This window comes from Pyxicephalus adspersus, chromosome 1 (assembly GCF_032062135.1).
Source record: "Pyxicephalus adspersus chromosome 1, UCB_Pads_2.0, whole genome shotgun sequence".
Classification (NCBI taxonomy): domain Eukaryota; kingdom Metazoa; phylum Chordata; class Amphibia; order Anura; family Pyxicephalidae; genus Pyxicephalus; species Pyxicephalus adspersus.
The window spans coordinates 152,498,028-152,510,539 of NC_092858.1; the positions used below are offsets into that span (position 1 = coordinate 152,498,028).

General features: G+C 37.5%; 1 long non-coding RNA gene across 1 annotated transcript; it reads left to right on the forward strand.

Moving 5' to 3' along the window:
* Positions 1 to 2,833: 2,833 nt before the first annotated feature.
* On the forward strand, positions 2,834 to 10,061 carry LOC140322766 (uncharacterized). Its single transcript, XR_011919245.1, has 3 exons — positions 2,834 to 2,858; positions 7,244 to 7,397; positions 9,558 to 10,061. It is a non-coding gene; the product is annotated as an uncharacterized lncRNA (long non-coding RNA).
* The last annotated feature ends 2,451 nt before the right edge of the window (positions 10,062 to 12,512 follow it).

A 12,512-nucleotide genomic window follows, 5' to 3' on the forward strand; every position in this document is an offset into this window, starting at 1 on the left:
GAAAACATGGAAGAGATGTTGCCTGATCTGATGAGTCTCAATTTCTGCAGCAACATTCGCATGGTAGGGTCAGAAATTGGCTACAACAAATGAAAGCACGGATCCATGTTGGTTTGTATTAATGGCTCAGGCCGGTGTCGGTGTAATGGTGTGGGGGGGGTATTTTCCTGGCACACTTTGGACCTCCTAAAACCAACTAAGTACTGTTTAAATGTCACAGGCTGCATTAGTATTGTTACCATACCCATACCTTTTATTACAGCAGTGTACCCATCTTCTGAAAGCTACTTTCAGTGTTCTCCCCAGCCCCTTTTAGTTAGGCGCACCACCCAGCACTTTTCAGTAACCACCCGGCTGTTTTCGGGTGTTTACTGATAAGTTGGGTCACAATACCGGGGTCACCACCTGCCCACAGCTTCTTCCCACCCAGCTTACAATCATTTCTGAGTTGAAAACTGGCTGCTTCCAGCAGGACAACACTCCATGTCACAAAGCTCAAATCATATTAAACTGGCAATGAGTTCACTGTACTCAAATGACCACCACAGTCACCAGATCCCAATACAATACAGCGCCCATGGGATGTGGTGGAAGGGGAGATTCTTATCTTGTGCATTCAATATATCTGCAGCAATTGTGTGATACGATCATTGCCCCATCCCTAAGGAATGTTTCCAACACCTTGTTGGAGTTATGCCATAAAATGTTAGGGCAGTTTTGAAGGAAAAAGGAGATCCAACCAAGTACTAGCAAAGTGTACCTAATAAAGCCAGTGTATGTTCATATATTGTCTGTGCCAGATTGTGGTAATTGTTTTTGTCATTGAAAGTGGTTGAGATTGCTGGAGAATTGCCTTGTATGAGCAATAGGTTACAGTGCAATCTGACAATAATTATTTCAGTCATTTCCCCATTTCAAATCTTGGTCATTTTAGGAATGTTGAAAATGAAGTAACAATAGGTTGAGGACCATTAAATTCTATGCTATTGTGTTAGAAAGCGTCCATACTTGTACAAGCCAGGAATTAGAGTTAAAATCTAAACCTGCTCAAACTTACTCCACTAGCTTTTTAAAAATCTTTTTACCACTGTGACTCCATTGGATACATTTCCTCTTACTTTTTATCCATGTGACACCAGGACAAGAAATGAGGATTTGCAGAAGTGCTAACAGACATCAACATTAACCTTTTTGTCACACAGCATCACAGCAGGAAGGATTAAGTTTCCAGACTGCTTCTATCAATGGGTCTTGAACAAGCTGCAATTCTTCCACACAATACATTTAGGATACAATAGGGAAAGTAATACTGTGGCCAGAAAAGTTGCAAATTATGAAACAGAATCCATTCATGTGAAAGCTACTTAGCATATACATCCCTAATCACACAATATGACTTTATAATCTCAAAGGAGAATATCTGAAAAGAAAGAAAAGCAATTCATTGTGAGTTTAACTTGAACAATTATATGTGGAAACAAAGCAGAGATCAGAAACAAACGCAAAGACTGAACTTGTTTTGTTCATCTTTTTGTTGGTCTTGACAATTCTGGGTTTGAATGTACCTAAATCTAAACATACCAAAACTCAGAAGTTTTACTTTACTTAAATGAGTAGACAACCCTTTTATGTAAGGGAAAAATTCTGTTTATTTAGGTTTTTAAGTGTAACACCCTTTTTTTTTTTAACAAAAAAAAAAGGGTGCAACACTGCCCCCTAATTCTCGATCGCCTAAGCCAGAGGTCAGCAAACTCCAGCCTTTAGGCCAGATACTGCCTAGCTAGTAGTTTGTTCGGGCCTAACGCCCCTGGCCAATCCGGCCTAATGCTGGCTCTGCTGGTTACCGGCCGGGATTGGCCCTGAACAAACAACCAGGGCCAGAGCCGCCTGCGGCTCATGATCCTCCTCTTGCTGTGGCTTCCTTCTTCTCCATGTTCCCTATTTACCGTGGCTCAATGCAAATGGAGGAGAGGGATTTCCCTTCGGGGGGTGTTTCCAGTGGGGGCAGAGCCATTGAGGCGGGATTTAGAAAGAGCCCCATAAATGGCCTAGTGGCCAAAAAAGATTGCGGGCCTCTGGCCTAGGCAATCGAGAATGAATGTGAGCACAAAGCTACGTCACGCATCCTGGGGGGCTCTTGGGTGCTCTTTCATCCAAAGGGAAAAAATTTGATTGCCTTTCAGTGAGATAGGCAAGTTTTTTTTCCAAACTATATCACCCGATCTCTCACCTGCATTGGGTGATGTAGGAAGAAGAAGCAACAAGAAGAGGCGTCAGAGACAGGTACCGGCGCGACGCGGGACCAGATGGAAGACACCATCAGACCGACTGACTGCGCTGCGGGATTAAAGGTCTTTGTTTTAGGCACTTTTGAGTTTACTTCCCCTTTAAGGTGCATGAGAGACAATGCAAGGCCATACCATGCCCTTATGCCCATCATTCCTCCTGTATCCATCCCCTTTGCTGTTCTTCACAGGTATGGAAGCCACTGTCAGAATGATGATGACCCATTATACTAGGCTTCTGGTAGGAAGACTTTGTACTTTAAGGATTATGACACTTGAGGAAGACCAACAACAAAATCCTGGAGACAAGCTCATCATTTGAGATTTAAACAATGGTGAACTCTGACAGAAGCATTGTAAAGATAAATAGATGCATTTCCTGCAGTCTGTCTGACTCCCTGGCAGTAAGCTGTTTTTTCCATATACATGTAACTAAAACTGGAATGATCTTGTGATCCAGGTCATCCAGGGAGCAAAGTCTTGTGATAGTCACATATGTCATCCTAAACAGTTAATATGCAACTAGATTTTGTTCCTGGGCTGTGAAGTCTCAGCAAAAATAATGACTGACCAGTAAGTACATATGCAAGCTAAAGATAACCTTTAATCCTTCCACTACCTATAACTGGTCCACTTATGGTTAGCTCTTTGAAAAAGAAAGTATATAGACTTATGTAGACAAAAGCCCTTGAATTTTTTGCTATGTCCCATTTCCATTTGATATTAATCTTTTATAATACATATAAAATAAGAGGAAGTGTCAGGCATTTTGCAGAGACTGATGTAAAATTTTTACAGGAGAACAGAGGGAAGACCTGGTTGTAGTGTTGTTGCTCCTCTATTGTCTTGTCACAAGTGGAGTGGTGAAAAAACAAAATTCTCCCGTTTCACAGTACAGTTAGTTTTGGTTGCAGCCGTTATGGCTAGGTCATATCCTTCAGAGGTATTGCTATAGGAGTGTGGAGGAAAAATGCATTCTGTTGCTTCTTCCTATTTTCTTTTCTTAGCAATTAAAAGCTTATCACCTTCTTTCGGTACATAATTAAAAAAATCTCTGAAGAGCGTGTTGCACACTTCTGGTGGTGCAGGCTGTGCATAATATAGGTCAGGTTAACTGTTTCAGGTACACAGGATTCTTTTGCTAGAATCTAGAGCTAGAAAGCTTATCAATCATGTGGCAAATCTATCTGAACAAGGGGAAATCTTAATAATAATGCCAGTTTAACTGCACGGTAGTCTGCATGGAGAACCAGAACATGAATTTGCTACATCATTGAATACCCCTACCACTGCACCCTGACTCTGAATCCAACTGCCTCCCAGCACCTCTGACACCGGACCTTAACACCCCAGATCCTGCAACTTTCTGCCTTCTAGCAACTCTACCATTGCATATACTACCACTGTTAACCTTTATCACCTTTGAAGGAACATGCAGAAAAGAGGGGAAGCTGGAATTTCAGTGCTTTCTTACCATTTCCTTCTCCCTCTGGACGTCTCCTCCATTATACAATACATTTAGCATATAGCAGAGTATTTTTGAAGGACCCCCCTCAGAAAAATAAAACTAAAACACAGACAATAACCTTTGGTAATAGTGAAAAAAACTTTCTTTTTGTAATAAGCTTTTTTATTATATTTGTTGGCCTCAACTGGTAATTGACACTTGGTATTTTTATACAACCACCTGGGTATAATGTTTTATATCAGGATGTAATTCTCTGGAAAATTACGGAAATATCTTTGCTCTACTATAACAATAAGTGCTTAAAATATTTGTTTTGCTTCTCATCCTGTCTAACCTTTCACCTATACATAGACAAATATTACAAAGACACATCTGTTTAATCTTTCTCCTCCAAGGACATATACAAATGACAAAGTACAAGTACAGCTGGACAATCAAAAGCAGGATGCGTAACCTAAATAATCATTTTGGGTCAGTTTCATTTAACTATTTTTTACATTTATACTTTTGTATCTATTTATATAACGTGTTTATTTCACAACTAAACATTTAATATAGGCTGCACTCACAACACAGAAGTTACAGGGGAGGGACAGAGAAACAGAAGCTGTTTGCTTTCAGACTACCACTTTGTAATTTAAAATGTGCACAGTGCCATAAGAAGAAAAGAACCTAAAGCAAGGTGGGATGAGTTAACTATCTGTAAGAATAATCCAAGCTTGAGATATTGACCTTTGCATAAAAAAAAATATATTCTTAGAAAACTGTACTCTGATGAAAATGTAAAGTTTGTGTTAAAGTGCATTAATTAATGAATGTAGAATAATGCAGTTTGTGTGGTATGTTAACATATGTTGCAGAATACAAACTCAGGCAAAACCTATTTCTTCTCTCAACAGGATGTGGCACCTTTGCCTGCCACTGTATCATTATGTCTAATATTATTGTGATTGGTATTCATTGCAATAACATGCTTTTTTCTGCACACTATGGTATATTAAGTGGTGCAGAACCAGCACCAGTCTTTCCTATTACATTGCAATAATACAATATTTACAAAGTCTTCCGTTAGTCCTAAACTTAATTGCAGCAGCGCTACTAGAACAGGACAAGAGAAACTAAAGCTAGATTTTTGCCTTTATGGATTTTTTCAAAATCTTTTGTTGCATGTTACTGCATACATATGTGCATTATTGCATACTCTTATATCTGTGTAAATTTCCCTTTCTTGTTAAATTGGTAGGGAGGTACAACATTTCTTATCTCTCCAGGCATATATGGTTGTATACACTGACAACAACAGCCAAGCTAAAGACATAGCAGATACAGTAGGTGGTTATCAGCAAAACTCCATTTTGTTATTTACAAACATAAGCTTTTTGATTGTCAGCTAGAGTTATTGCTAGAAAGCTTTAGGAATAGCAGTGGCAGAGAAGGCAGTGTCAGTGTTAATGGAACAGTAAGCTCAGGTAGCTCACTTAACCATGCAAAGATCACATTTCCTGTCTCAAATACCTCTTGTTCAGCAAATGAATCAGTTCATATATAACATGTTGGAAATGAAAATCTTAAAACATGCTGAAGAACGTTAATGCTTGCAGATATAAAAAAAAAATTACTTTTTCCATTCTTATATATTGTTTTCCCTTCCCAATACTACTGATCAGGGACTAGGGATCAGCAACATCAGGTAATGTAGATCAGCATCTGCCTGAATGGGATGTACAACAATGACATCTTACTGTTTCAGTTGTATCCCAACACAGTCAACTTTTTCAACGCTGATTAAAATCCATGACTTATTTATCATGTGCAGACATATAGATACAGGGTTATACTTTTATTACTGTACAAGAGGTTGTCATTAAAAAAAATAGCGGAAAATACTTTTTAAGTAGAGCTTTAATGAGGAATATAGTTTGTGTCAAACATTACTTTTCCAAATATGTTAAAATTCTTCCTTCCTTGCAATTGTATTGCCATGGCACATGTTGCAGGTAATCAGGTATCTGTGCTGCATTCTGGGAAATTCCACTTCTGGTTACCATAAGCACAATGAGCAACTACCCTTTTATGAATACAGGCCAAATTGAGACTCGGGTGCCACAGCCAAACTCTTGAAGAACATTTCTTGTGTTTCTTAAGGATAACTAACCCCTAGAACAAAAATATAATATTTAAATACATTATAATATCAATGTATTGCAGCATATTTGTCATTGGATGTAGTAGATACGTTATCTTTTTTTCAGAACTTTCAGCAATACTGAAAATGCACTTTGATCTTGCTGGTATTGCAGTGTCCTTGTCATTTGTAAGATGAACTGGAATCAAGACCAATGTTCTCTTTCTAGAGTAAACATTTTCCCATGTCATCACTCCCATGAAATGGAAATGAATAAAGGTAGATCTGCTTAAGGCCCAGTCTGAGTGGCAACCATGCAAAAAAGAAAATATAATGCTGCTGCTACATTTAAACACTGGTACAAGGTTAATGGCAAATCTTTATTGGGGGTCTCACTTGCACGGCATAAGGCCCAGTGGAGTGGAAGCACTGCCAGAGAGACTGTACTTGGTTCCATGCTCCAACTGTGTCCCATCCTTTGGTTACCAGACAGGTGCATGATATTTTATGTAGCCTGAGGTAAGACATATCTAGGAGTATATAACAATAGAGCTGCACAAGTTAAGCCATTTGAACGAGGGCTAATTAACTGAAACCATGTGAGGCACTCACTTTAAAAGAGAGAAAATCCTCAGCCCCTGGGCATGATTTATTTAAGATCTGCAAGGCTGGAGAGGATAGACTTTCATCAGTGAAGCTGGGTGATCAAGCAAACCAGGAATGGATCTGGTCCAGGATGAAAAACATTTGCTAACAAACGGCAAATGACTTTTAAGTCAATCCATCAATCCAATAATCCATTTCAGGTTTGATCACCCAGCTTCACTGATGGAAGTGTATCCTCTCCAGCCATGGAAAAGTTTAATAAATCTCCATATAGAAATAGAGATATCTTATATGACCCTTCCTAATTATAAGATTTTGGTGCACTCCCATCAGCTGTATATTTAAGTTTCACATGTTTTATTGTAGTGGCTAGATTTTTAATGCTTAGTTTGATACTATAAAGGGGTACTGAATCTGGACCAGATATATTTATTAGGTATACTGCTTGGGAGTGAGATCCCACTTTATCAATGTTGTCAATGTAGTAGTAAACTTGTTTTTCATATGCACAAAAAGCACCGGGCCTGATATTATTATTATCATTATTATTAATAAATTATATTTATAAAGCACCAACATATTACGCAGCGCTATACGTTAAATAGGGGTTGCAAATGACAGACGGATACAATCAATGCCAAAGGAGGAGAAGAGGACCCTGCTCAAAAGAGCTTACAATCTAAGAGGTTAAAATTAATTATAGACTGTGGTTTCTAAATGTGGGTCCTAAATCTCCTAATAAAGTGTTTTGATTTTCAGCCATGCTGTGGGCCCTTTCTGTTACCTACAAAATTGCTGCAATGACCAGACCCTGGCTCCCCTTTTTTTTTTACCTGCAGTGTTGCTGCTTCCTGCTCAAGTTCATAGGATGAACATAATGACATATATCACTGAATCCCATCAAGCTTCAGAGGTATCATTCTGTTATAACAACTATAAAGATTAACAGTCTGTGCTTACTTCTGTCCAGCTTCAGTATCATCACATATGGTTTTAGTGCCATTAGGTGCAACCTTGAAATTTGGACTGGATTGGGCAGGACTTCCTATTTGCTTTGTCATGCCACGGTAAAAATGGCTATGTATTTGCATATAATAAAAAAGAGTTTTATTAAATGTACAGTGAGGATGGTGATTGAAAGAAGATGCAAGTAAACAATGATATGATTTCATATATACCAATCCTTTGCATATGAAAAAAAAAAAAAAAAAAACTACAAGGAGACAGACTAGTACTTTTGTTTTATTCCCAATAAAGCTCTATTATTAAATTATTCAAGATCATCAAAGGATTTCTTTGCTGTGTTGGTAATTTTTTCACATCACTTAGATATATTTTTGCCCTCCATTAGTGTTAGTTGTGTGAACCTGTGCAGACACATGACATATGTAGGTAACTTTTGATTAAGGTGCAATTAAACTTCACAATTGCTGAAATGATAATAAGTGTGTTTAACCTAAAATGTTGCACCAATAAATATACTTTACTGGTGCTGCCATTGGATCAACTTCTACCCATCTGTTCATGGTCAAGCAGTTTGCCTCCACTGTCCTCAGGTATGGGTCAAATATGGATGGGGCGATTTGTATTTTATTGAATTTTATTCATGTCAATCATATGTAACATATATGCCCCATTTTGCACCTGAAGAAGCAGACACAATGGTCTTGAAGCACAATGAGCCTGTTTTTAGGACATATGTAGGAAATTGAGCCTACTAAATGATTGATGTTTGTTAATATGCACTATTATATTATATTATGATGATTAATATGATGATTTTTCTTTTCTCTTTTTGTATATGGATTGAATTGAAGATGTTTTCAAAAAAAGAAAGGTAGTTGCTCTCAGTAAGTTATGTGTATGCCTCTAAAGTCCCCGGTATTTTTGAAAAGTTTTCTTTTCTTTTTCTTCTTCAACATTTCCTTCACATGCAAAGACTAGTTGGCACCAATTACTCTTACAAAAATTTTGTAGGGAACACCATTTATGGATCTGGATTGTTTTTATTAAAACTTCAGAACTAAAAAACATGAGCTTGCTCACAGTAATGCTTTTTAAACATGGTTCAGTTCATCGCTGTGATGATATGTCTGCACTAGATCTGTGACAGTGGCATTTGGCAGGATGTCAGATAACTTGCAGATACCACAAGACCTAAACTACGTACACACATCAGATAATAATCTCCCAAGATGAACAATCGTGCTCGTCTCTGGCAAAAATCTGACATGTGTACAGTGGTAACCTGATGCCATTCATCGATCCACCATAGCAGAATGAGGAACGATTGCTTTTGGAATGAACGCTAAGGAGGAGGATACTGCATGCTGCTGCTCGCAAGTCCTCCCTCCTTGAAAGATCATTTCCAAAGACAATCCCCAGACATCCATTGGATACTTTAGCTGGAGAGCAGCAATTAGTGAAGCTGGGTGATCCAGCAAACCTGGAACGGATTTCTTAAAAGTAATTTGCTATTTTTTAGCAAATGTTTTCAACCCTGGTCAAGATCTATTCCAGGTTTGCTGGATCACCAAGCTTATCCTCTCCAGCCTTAGAGAGCTTTTATAAATCAGGCCCATTGTTACAATTAGTAAGGAAAGCTGCATGTTAAAATCACCCTGAATGTGATGATCATTTCATTATGAGCATGTGCAAAACTGTAACATAGGTCTTAGTAATGCATGCTTGTGGGGACATATATTGGGATATATCATATAAATTAAGGAATTATGATACAGATAGACAGCTCTTCTGTGAATAAACTTCACATACTTTTGTTATATCTATTATTTTGGCCTTTGATTGTTTTTGCTCACTGTTCGTCACCACACATCTTTCCTTTTCTTGATGCCCAGAAGTGTCCTGAGTCTTGAGAGATCCAAGCAATTCCTGTGATTATAGCACTTTAACATTTTTTAAATATTTGTACTTTAAAGCTGAGCTCTGGGTACCCAAACCTTCATTTGAACATGTAAAAAGAAAATGTTTCATATGGAACTGTGCATATCTAGGAAAAATACACGGAGTATACCAATTGTTTTGTAATTATACATTTATGTTTTGTATTTAGACAATATTTGCTGTTCCTGGCGTTCGGCTTGAAATATAAAAGGATTACATCTACATGACATAGCCTGACCAGCACTATACAAATCGTGGTAATCACTGGGATTTTAGAATTTTATGTATTTGAGAAATGCTCCATGAAATCACAAGGGATATTGGGCACTGTAATTATCCCTAGGATATAAAGACTGTCTGACATATGGGAATAGGACAGGAAGCAACAGAAAATCCACATTTCCCTTTATACCTGGCAGAAGGTGTCAGATCAGAAGGTGGAAGATTAAAGACTTGCAGAGCTAAGGTACATGACATCTGGATCTTTCCCCAGGACATTTCCCAAGCACAGTCAAATTATCTCAGTCATATAATGTGATGTTTTATAATGCTGGGTAAATTACTTAAACTACTAAACTACTTGTATACTGTAAAAGTTAGAACGCTTGTTCAGGCAGGGTATTTTCTGTCTGTAATTTCTATGAGTAAGTCTGTAATTCCCATTTATTTATGATTGCACCACACTGCATCCTATGTGGATGTTTAAAATTAAATATGGGATGATAATAGTACCATGTTGTTATTTGTTTTGTTTTTTATATAGCTATGGTGGATCTTATCGTGATCGTTGTGCCTTATCACTGTTTTATGCTCTTTGCTGCTGAAATAGTCATGACATCATTTATCATTTGTGTTGGAATGAAGGTCAATAGACAACTTGTGTTCAAAAGACAGGGTTTGAGGAAAAGCTGACTATGTACAGGATAGCACAGATCTTCACAAGTGTGATATCTTTAGAGACAAAGCTAAAAACTTTAAAATTAACATCACATACTTATGGTGAACTTTCCATATATCATGTAGAATACTGACAGATTGAAAGACTGTTTGCATGGAAAACAAACAGAATTTACAGTATACAGTGACCATTAAAACTGCTATAAAGGCAGTCATTTTAGAAGAAATTCCAAGTTTAATGGGTCCAAACAACATATCAGATAGCCATAGTTACCTAAACCAATTATTGTGGCAGTGACTCTGCATTGTAAAAGCAATGCCTTGTCATTTACGCAGTGGAAGAGCGTGTTATCACAAGTTTGGCTCAATTGTGTCCTGGCCACTCACAAGTCACACTTTCTCCTCCACTGACAACTTATTTTAAAGACTCACAACCACAACTTAACCAGGGTCAAAACAGGGACCAAAAGGAGGAATTGGAAGGCCGACTAGAATAAAAAGCTTTCCTTGTGGCTAGGAGTGTGGGGCCCACCATAAGTCCAGATGCTGTCTTGTGACCCCCTATATGGCACTAAAAATACATTTTGGGCATCTATATGGCACTAAAAACAAAGTCACTGTGGCCCACCATTGTTTTTTTTTTCGTTTTTTGATGGACCAATCTAATCCTCGTCACAACCCCAACAGTAAAAAGAGAGCTAACTGGACAGAGACCACTCCCTTGACTCCTTTTGACTTTTTTTCTTTTTTCTGAATTTCTTTTAAACCCTACTAGTATAAAAATCTGAAAGTGACTTGGATTTACTTAGTCATCTCCTACATCAACACTCAAAGATAGGGATGGACGGCATTTAGGGCCAATCAAGGGTCCTGCAAAACGTCTATATATATAGTGGGGTAGCAGAAATACAGATCTTTTTGCAGATAAGTCAGCTTGTGCTTTATATATAGCTGTTTCCCTGACTTTCAGCTTTAATCATTTTATTGCTTTCGATTGAAGTAATACATTTACCAATGACTGTTTATTTAGCCCTGGCTACACATTAATGAAGGGGTAACTGTGTAGCAAAGGTGAGAACAAAGCATACCATTAAAACTTTGCTGGAGGGAAGAGATTTAAATAGAAGGAGTCTGTGGAATTGTGTGAACACAATTGAGGGATTCCAACTGCTTCTAATTGAAAGTAGGCATTTGTTTCTTTCATCAAGACAAAGCTTAAGGTTTTGATCTTTGGAAACAACAACCTACATAAACATCCTTTTTCTAATTATATGTGTTTTTCCATTATGTGTATTTTTTCAGACACATTGCTTTCACATCTGCATTCGGTATTGTGTTAAAATACTTCCAAAATTTGCCACAGTGTTGCTGTCATGTTGGAAACAAAGCCAGTTGTTTTTTTCAATGTAGCCAACAATATTGAAACAATATGAATAATCTTTTACTGCCTGAAGGCTATTGTTGTTACCTCCTCGGATTTCAGAAATGGTCCAATACACAATGTATAATTCAAATTACAAGCATGACTGTTTAAAGATTCTTTACATTCTCAATAACTACTACACTAGTGTGTGTGACTCATTTGCAAATCATTTTAAACTCAGTTTTGTAGGCAGCTCTTGGAAGTCTCTATACGTATTTGCAGATTTGTATTTGCAGCTTGTCAATCAATGTCAGGTCTTTAAATCTTAGTATTTAGTTTATATTATATGTACAGCCAAATTTGTATAGCCAAAGTTTTTAATAAATAAAGTTCCTAATATCAAATATTAAGAAAACATTTAATGAATTAGCACATTATCCTTGCACCGGGGCATTCACCAGTTGCCCTTCCATGGACCACATTTGTTACAGACAGCTGCATACTGGGAACACCTTTACAAGACCTACAATTTTGAAAAAGCCCTGACATGGCAGTTTAGCCATTACAATTTGTCCTTATCACTTAAGTCCTTTTCCTTTTTTCCTGCTCCACACAAATTACTTTTAAGAACCGAGTGTTTACATGCTGTCTAATATATCCCCAACCATGACAGGTGCCATTGTAACGAGATAATCAGTGTTATTCATCACCTGCCAGTAGTTTTGGGTGATCAGTGTATTTTCTGCCAAAGTAAGCACTCATTTATTATTTTTAATGTGACATAAATGTAAAAATATGTTTATTAAAAACCTGTGTTGAAATCAGACTTGAACTCTGCTGCCCAAACCAGTTTAATGCTTACCT